The 9,088-nt window shown below is 43.7% G+C and overlaps 1 protein-coding gene across 1 annotated transcript in view; it reads right to left on the bottom strand.

Annotated features, from left to right (window-relative positions):
* Positions 1-480: 480 nt before the first annotated feature.
* LOC147446807 (uncharacterized) overlaps positions 481-9,088 on the bottom strand; it is a 50,631-nt gene continuing 42,023 nt past the window's right edge. The window contains exon 4 of the mRNA XM_086524186.1: positions 481-812. The gene's annotated coding sequence lies outside the window, so the exon portion shown is untranslated. The remainder of the gene's footprint in view (positions 813-9,088) is intronic.

The raw sequence follows: 9,088 nt of genomic DNA, 5'->3' as shown, positions 1-9,088 counted from the left end.
TAAACATGGACAAATCATAGTAAATGTGTATCAGTTTAGAAACAATGATTGCATTGCTTGTAATCCATTCAATAGACCATGGTATTTACTGCTAAGGTTTGATGGGTGCTCGGCCCTTGAGATCTCACACCTAAACCCATTAGGCTAGAGATTCGGAGCAACCATCATAGGTGAGGACTCTATCATTCTTGGAATTTGTATGGCTTAGCTATTGTCCATCCTTGATGTACCAGACTCTTGCCACTTTATGGAACAATCACTACAGATTAACCTTTGTATTTAAGCACTAGATTCAGGTCTCGTTCTTATCGCTATGTACAAAAATAATTCTAAGACCAAGTTGTTTCTGTGCTACCCCTTGTCACTTGTCTAAAGCCAACTATATTTTGAACTTTTATGCTCTTTTCTATTTATTTATAAAAATAAAATAGCTATACACACACACACACACACACACATGCACATGCAGAAACTTCGGTACTAAAGAGTACTAAACATATTTTGATTCTCTACATGATATATCCCAAAGCAAACGTCCATGTTTTCACAACAAAGGGTAAAGCATGTCACTCAAGGACTCAAATTCTCCGACATTGCTAATAATGACGATGATAGGAAGGTGAACTTCTAGAAAGTCCTATAGGTAATCATGTACAAAGTGATAAATCACAACATTACAAAATACTCTATAAGGAGTCACCATCTGTTTGTGACTATACTTTGGTACATAGAACAAAAGAGCTTTAATAGATTGTATTTTCCATAAAGACATACCCAAAAAAAACCAGTGAAGAACTGCATCATCCATCACACTGCCACAAAAGTCAAAAAATATTATGAGTAATGTTTCACCTCAAAAATTGGATAAAAGAAAAGAGCATAATGATGAAGTGTAAGGATGCTAGCATAAATTACAACATTTAAAAAAAAATATGACATAGTTTTTGTTTCTTCTGATAAGATTAGTGTTAGGGTGGATAGAAGCTAGTAGCATTCATGTTAGTTGATCCTAGTAATAACTACACAAGGCACAAATTATTGCAAAGTGATCTTGATTACTAGAGTGTAGGTGTGCTTGATACTATATGTACAATGAGGGATATGTGTGCTTACATGGCACTAGGTTGAAGCATCTATTGATGCAATGGTTGAGGTGTAAGCATGTTGACCTTCATTAATGCTCATGTTCCTAGGGAGACATACTCATGAGGTTCTATAATAATGGATTCACATGGGTGATGAATGTGTTGTCATGGTCCATTTGTGCCTCGTGGAGATGTATGGGGACCATGTCATAGCTGAGAGGGTATTCCCATAGCACTCCATGGCTAGAGAAATCCCAACAAAATCCCCCTTGATATAATCATGGCTACTCTAAGGGGATTGATCTAGGGTTTTTTATGACTCACTAATACATCTAGAAGGATTCATGCTGATTCATCTCTCTAAGTTCACAAGGTGACCATTTGATCATTCTTAGGTTCAATTCTAGAGTACATCATAATCATAGAAGGGGTAAAGATATGATATTTTTCAATTGAAAAACACACATTTCTCAAATGATTTATCTCTCTCCCATTTGTATTGACCACCCTTTTTGCCCCTTCAAGACTACCAAAGGGTAAACTTAGTCTCTCGAGAAACCATTTTCTCGAGCACATTTCTCTTTTTTGTTTTTTTGCATCGGCATCACAAGAAGATTTAGCATTAGAGTTTTGATTGACATTGCCATTCTAGTTGATGTAAGACCAAGCGCAACACAGGGGATCATGGACCTAGGCCAAGGGCTTGGACGACTTAGATGAGGACTGGGGATCCGTACTAGGCTAGGGCTAAGAGCCACAGAGAATACTTATTGAGAGGTAGGGAGGTGGATCTGGCAAGCTTGTCTCCTGGGTCGTTACACTGGTATAAGAGCTTGGTGGAGAGGAGAGCTATGGAGGAAGGGAAAAGGAGGTCTCGTATGGTGATTCATGAGCTTGCATGCTTTCTCTCTCTCTCTCTCTCTCTCTCTCTCTCTCTCTCTCTCTCTCTCTCTCTCTCTCTCTCTCTCTCCCCCCTCCCTCCCTCCCTTTCTCTCTCTGTCACACACACACACACATGTGAGTTGCATGGCTCTCTTAACCTGTTGCTAGGGAATCCGATGAGGCAATGCAGGTACCATCCCTTGCAGACCCAAGGAGGCATCGTAGACCATCATCAAATGGGGCAAGACTAGCACCAAAATAGATTGCATGAGCATGAGGGGCATTTTTGTCTTATGTAGCGTGGGCCAAAACTCACTATACAAGAAGCTATGAGTTGTTTTTTTCTCCCTCTGCACTGTTTGCACATGGTAGCCATGAAAGGTCCCCCCCCCACCCCACCCCCCCCAATATGAGAGGTTATTCCCCATGACACACGGTAGTAAGGAAATAACAACTTGCATGCAATTGAGTCGAGGTCCAAGACAAGACAGTGAGAGTGAACGATTGTCAAGACAACTGGGGGCAGTTATGAATTTTTGTAAATCACAAAAAAACAAAGATTTTGTCGAGAACTTGATGAGGTGAAAAATTTGATTAAATCTACATAGGTTATGAAGGGCATAACATTGGCGATAAGGGTATGTTATGCAAGGCATGTGGTCGGCATGTGACAAACTGCAAAAACATGTTTGCATTGCAAATTCTCATGCATATGATGCATGTCTCGATTATGAATTTGACAATAACTTCATATCTGATGGAGATGGCAATATAGAATTTTTGGATGGCCAGTAAGCATAATAAACTATAAATTAAATCTTCTCATTCATTTCAATTTTGTAGAAGTTTTTGCATTAGTAAAGGCAAGCTGCGAGACTATTGCTTGTGGAAAAAGGGAGCTTGCTCCAAGGGATATTTGTCAAGGACAAATATCAAGGTGTAAGTCTGACTGACAACAAGTGCAGATAGGGTTGTAAGTTGTACATGTGCATACAGGAAAGGCATGTGGCTTGAATGGTAAACATGGGATTTGTATGGTCAAAGTACTCTGCAAGGCCGACAATCGTCTACAATTCCAAGAACGCTGATAATTAACTACAATTCCAAGAAGCTGTTAAGAAAATTTCTCCAACCTGTCTCTTGAGCCTGACTTTCGGGAAAGTTGTTGGCTTGTGATTCCTTCAGACAAGGATATGATTGACCCATTGTCGACAAGCATGATCCGATCAGTTTTCACAGGTATTTGGCAATAGGCACATACATTACAATATTCTGGCATGAGAATCAAGTGAAAACCTGCAATTGCTTCATGATCATCAGTACCATTATCCTCCATGGATTTCTCATAAAGCTGGAAAATTTTTGACACATCTCGACCTTCAAACCACTGTAATTGTTTTGTTACTGGTTGCCGATCTTTTTATATCCACTTATGTAAATTAAATTGTTGTTGTGCAGTCTACTGCTGTTGCATGTAAGCAGCAAATTGATGCATTGTCACCTCTTGTAGTGTAGTCATCTTCTCCGCAAAACTTTTCCACCCCGACTCAATTTTGCGTCGGGTTCACCAAAGATGTTGGGGATAATGTGTTTGCGAGGTAAGTCTGGGCTGCTCGCTGTGGAAAATCAGAGAGACAAGATGCATTACACAAAGAAAAAGACTCCGACGACACCTTTAATGCTTAAAATTGACAGGTTGAATGCCTTAAGCTGCTAATGATTAGCCAAGTGCATTAGGAAGAGAATGGAGTCTAGGAGGGCCTCTTTGTTTGGTAGTTTAAAGGAGTCAAACCTTTAGTATTAAGAAAGCAATCAAACGAAGGCTTTTGAATTCAAATAGGCAAAATGGCTAGTTTATTTGAATTCAAATTTTCTCCCCAAAATGAAATTTAAAATCTAGCGAGCAAAAGTATATCATGTAGCATACCTATGGAAAGAGCTCGGCGTGTAGATGCTAGATATGTAATCTCCGCTCAAATCGGAGATCATATGTAGGAGTTATGGAAGGCCAAAAATCATAAAGTTGTCCACTCCCTTTTTGGGGGGGAAAGTGCATCCTTTGACCATCCTTACACCTCTCTTACACACCCACCATTCTTGCACACATGGCATACATCTATTCGTCAAAAATGTTAATCAACTCCATAATCTTATGGCAAATAAAGAGGCCCTCCTAGACCCCATCCTCTTCCTAATGTGGGATTCGATTACAAGACCTGATAGAGTTAAGAGAGACTAATGCTCCCAAATTTGAGCAAGACTGCAAATCTTTCACTTATGCTTGCCATTAGAGCTTTTTGAACCTAATTAGGAAGGAAGTATATGGAAAAAATCCCTTGCTTGATTCCCTTGTAGCATTAATTCCTTCCTTGCCAATTCTCTCCCAAGTCCCAAAGTTGGGGAGAGAGAGAGAGAGAGAGAGAGAGAGAGAGAGAGAGAGAGAGAGAGAGAGAGAGAGAGAGAGAAAGAGAGAGAGAGAGAGAGAGAGACTTCTCCCTTTGCTTGCATCCTTATGCTTGTCAAAAGAGAGAGGAAAGATTTGTCTCCCGAATTGCCTTCCATACACTTCTTCCCTCTCCTTCGAATCCCTTTCCCTTTGCCTAGTACCCCTTGTACTTTACCTCCGATCCTCCTTGCCTAGTCGAGAGAGCAAGAGTGAGGTTGAGCTTTGTCGCAAGAGGGAAGCCTCCGAGACAAGCTTTGTCAAGAGAACGAGTCAAGCTCCTACTCCAAAGCTTCACCATAGCGGAGCTCCAGCTCCCCAGCTTTTCCACTTCCCTTCAAATCATTTTCTTTGTTCCTCCCACACCTTATCCCCACTTCTTCTCATTACCCTTCAATTTGCCACGACACGTTTTCTCCCTCCTCTTCATTATCTCCCCATATATATTTTGTTTAAGCCTGTAGAAACACCGACACCATCGTTGCTAAGGCACGTGAACAACATGATGATGTGGCATGCCATGGCTTGAGTTGCACCAAATCCGCCCGGAGTAGGACCAAAATGCTGCACATTGGTTTCCCGAGCATTTTTTGCTTCGTAGGTGTCATCGTCTAAGGCTTGTAGCAGCCGTTGCGATCTCCCCTTCTCTCTCCCTTCCATCGTCTTCACTGTCTACACCCCCTTCTCTTATTTTCCCCCCCTTGTCCACACACATTCTGTGTGTTTCTTTTTAAACGGGTGGCCATTGACATGGTAGGCGTACTGCCCTTGTAGTGCACAATATCTTGCTTACATGTCCACCAAGGTAGTGCCACATGCCCTCAAGATACAAGTATAGGTGATTTCATTTGGAAACACTCCTTCCCTCTTTTTCTTTTACCATTTCCCACTTACTAAACCCTTGGGAAACCATAGTTCTTGTGCTTTTGGGCGGTTGGCTCCTCTTGGGTGGCCACTCCTTGAATGGAGACCACATTTGGCATGCACATCGACCAAGGGCTTGCCTAGCATATCATGTCTCTCCGTTTGCCCCAAGCTAGCAATGTACAAGCACAAGTGATAACTTTTGGAGAGAAGTCCTCACTTTGCATATTAACCCCCCTTTGGGGCAGCCACATCTTTGGCTCATTTTGGGTAGCCACCATAGGGCAATTACCTTCAAGGTGCAAGCATAAGTGATAGCCTTTGGTGGAAAACCTTTACTTCGCATTCAATTAAAAACATCAGAGCTTCTTTGCCACTGCTAGGGCGGACATATCTTGCAATCAATGTTTTTCAAAGTGTGTTACCCTTGGCATAAATGTTTGCTGTTGGGGTATAGGCATCTGTGCCTTACCCGGCCGCCCAGAGTCTGGGCGCCCACTGACTTCCGCCCACTGACTTCTATACCTTATACATAGCATAAGTGTATAGGGGACTGCTCACTAATTGAGTCTCCCCACCCATATTGTGTGTGTGTGTCTCCTTCTCTCTCTCTCACACTCCGTCTGTGGTGCTCCCCAATCCCCTTCAATTGGTATCAGAGCGTAGGTGCGTAGGGAGTACGTGTGTGTACAGTCACGACGACAGCGTAGAGCCAGTTTCATTCCCGAAATCGCGTCCGCGCGCGCGCGCACTTTCAAGAGTGCAAACAGGGTTTCGACTTCGACATTGGCAAATTCAGCTTTCCGAGAGCGTTTCCAACCTTTCGAAGCCATTCGAGCCATCAAAAACTTCATTCGAGCTACAGTTGAGGAGCTGCATTTTTCAGCCCTCTTTTGGCAGTTTATGCTGCGTTTTTGGATCGAAACGGAGGTTTTTTGGCATAGCTTTCACACCCGGACTCGGATACATGTGATCCAGGAGTCTACCTTGGGGTTTTGGCATGCTCCGGACGCGCTCGTCATATCAGAATTTTAAAATTCTGAACGCTGAATTTTCTGCAGCAGCAGCAATTGTTTATTGTGTGTCGAGGATTCCACACATGGTTTGCTCTCAGATGTGAGAGTGATATTTGCTGCAAGTTTCCTCACAGGTGGGAGGATACGATGTATGCCTTATGTGGTTTGATTCTCAGGGAGACTAATGTGATTGCATTTTGAGCTCGGTAATGTATGCCTCGAGCATGTTTTTTGGCAGTCACAGGTAGAGCAGATATTTGTGTACTAGATTTGCAGGTGTTTGCAATGATGTATGCAAAGTGTGGAGATTTGGTGCATGCATTTGGAGTACGGTTTGATGCGCTTTGGTTGCTCATGGTTTTGAGCATGCAGTCAGTTTGGTTACTAGTTTTGTGGCCGTTTTACTGACGAAACTCTGGCGAAATTTTCCCAGGAGTTTTATGCGTATCATTTATGCGATCTAGGTAGGGATTGCGGGTTGCACTCAGCATTTGTGTGCGGTGTTCTCTGCAGGTGGGAGATTTGTGTGTGTGTATGCATCGATACCGAACAGTGTGGGCTTGGTGATTAGCTCACGGGTTTGACAGGCGTACAGTTATCTTGGCACACTCACAGGAGTGAGTATTGTGATGTATGCTTGTGTGGCTACGAGCTAGGTAGCCGGATTCGAGCACTAATGGCTTGAGGTTTTTTAGCAGGTTTCAGCTACAGGTTTACAAGTTTTTAGGAAGGTTTGAGGGCTTATTTGGGCGCTGAATTTTCAGCCATTGTTTCCTCTTTGCAGGTGTCCATGTATGGCTCAGTTGTAGGCTGATTTGGGACACATTTGTGACTTGTTTATGCAGCTGTTTAAGAGCTGAATTTTGGGGCTGATTTGCAGCCATATCTTACAGCCATATTTGCAGACTTTTGTTGATGCGATTCGAGCCAGTTTAGGGCTGATTTGGTTGACATTTGCTACTCATTGTTGGTTGCTCTTTTGCGAGCATTATGGCTGATTTTTCATTTGACTTCCAGCGTTATGGTCTGACACAGTTTGATGGTGCAGATTTTGTTTCTTGGAAGGAGCATATGCTTGTTGCATTGGTGGATTTGGGGCAGGATAAACCCTTGCGTGGTTTATCGGCGAAGCCCAATTCTATGCGTGATGATGATTGGCAGGATCTTGATGAGTTAGCCATGTCTACGATTTGTTTGCATCTGGTTGAGTCTGTTTACTGGCAGGTCTCGAGGGAGACTACAACTCATGCTTTATGGCAGAGTTTACATGCTATGTACGCGACATCCATGTCTACAAGGGAGTCTAGTCCCACTTCTATGTCCATGGGAGAGATTGGTCCCACACGCAAGTCTCGACGGCATAGAGACTTGACATGTTGGCATTGTGGACATAGAGGGCACATTAGGCGTCGATGTTTCAGGCATTTGAGACAACGGAGGCGACAGATGCGTGATGCAGATTTGGGCATGATAGATGCTAGTGAGATCAGTACGGTGGTTACTGAGTATGCTTGTGACGGCGATGTCACATTTACATCTAGCTTGTCTTCAGACGATCTTATGTCTACGGATTGCATATCGGATTGCACATTGTCTTCACATTGGTTACTAGATTCAGATGCTACTTTCCATGTCACGTCGCATCGTGAGTGGTTTAGCACGTTTTCTAGTGGGAGACTTGGTTGTGTGCACATGGCTGATGGTGTTGTGTATGACATTGAGGGTACAGGAGACGAATATTTGTCCTTGCCCAGTGGTATGAGATTTACCCTGCGTCATGTGCGTTATGTGCCAGATCCGAGACGGGATTTGATCTCAGTCAGACAGTTACGGGATAGTGGATGTCAGATTTCGCTACGAGAGCGAGATTTTGTGATGCATTTGGGTTTGCTAGTGATTGCGAGAGGTGCCAGGAGTGGTACAGGTTACCCATTGCATGTGGATCACGGGAGAGACGGTGTTGTCTCTGTGATCATGCAGCCAGGTAGACAGCGAGAGAGCAGGCGAGTCTCTTTTGCTTGTGGGTTGCAGGATGCTTTGCATGGAGTGCAGAGTAGTGAGCTCATTGTGCACACAGTTGGGGCACGACTTGAGCAGTCACACAGAGAGGTGACAGAGTCAGACATGCATGCTTTGCTAGTGACTGAGCAAAGCAGAGAGTCAGTTGTGCGAGATACTTCTATGCAGGATAGACAGGTAGAGCGGTCTTGCTCTAGTGAGTCACAACAGGAGGACGTTGTGCAAGAGTCTATGCATACAGAGTTAGAGCATGAGAGCTCTAGTGAGTCACAGCAGATTGAGTGGTCATGTTTGCAGTGGATGATTGCAGAGGAGGCTGAGACGTCAGCGATTATGCAATCATTCCTTTCTATGCTTGATAGTGAGCATGGGGATATAGTTGTGCAGGATATGTCTTCCAGCAGACACCTAGAGCAGCTAGTTTGCTCTGAGGTTGCACGACAGGTTGATGCGTCTTTTGCGGACAGTCAGGAGATGCATGTGGCTGACACGCCTTGTCAGTCAGATATGCCTATTGCGAGGGATATATATGTTGATGCATGCTCCGTAGAGCTAGCAGGGCTCGCTAGCATTGCATCGACATTCGGTGGTCTCATGTATGAGATGTTGATCTTGAGACCGGATATCGCAGCTGCAGTGGGAGCATTTGCAGTTGGGGTTGTCAGTCGTTTGCTGACTGATGATGGCATAGTGCACGGGGGAGATATTTAGGTATTGCATACATACTTGCAGTACGTGTGCGATACGTCTTGTGGTGTATGGACTTACACAGGAGCAGG

Source organism: Adiantum capillus-veneris, chromosome 11 (genome assembly GCF_014529385.1).
Source record: "Adiantum capillus-veneris isolate H3 chromosome 11, ASM1452938v2, whole genome shotgun sequence".
In the NCBI taxonomy this organism is placed as follows: domain Eukaryota; kingdom Viridiplantae; phylum Streptophyta; class Polypodiopsida; order Polypodiales; family Pteridaceae; genus Adiantum; species Adiantum capillus-veneris.
Note: the sequence above shows the minus strand (reverse complement) of the source record. Positions and strands in the feature narration are given on the sequence as shown.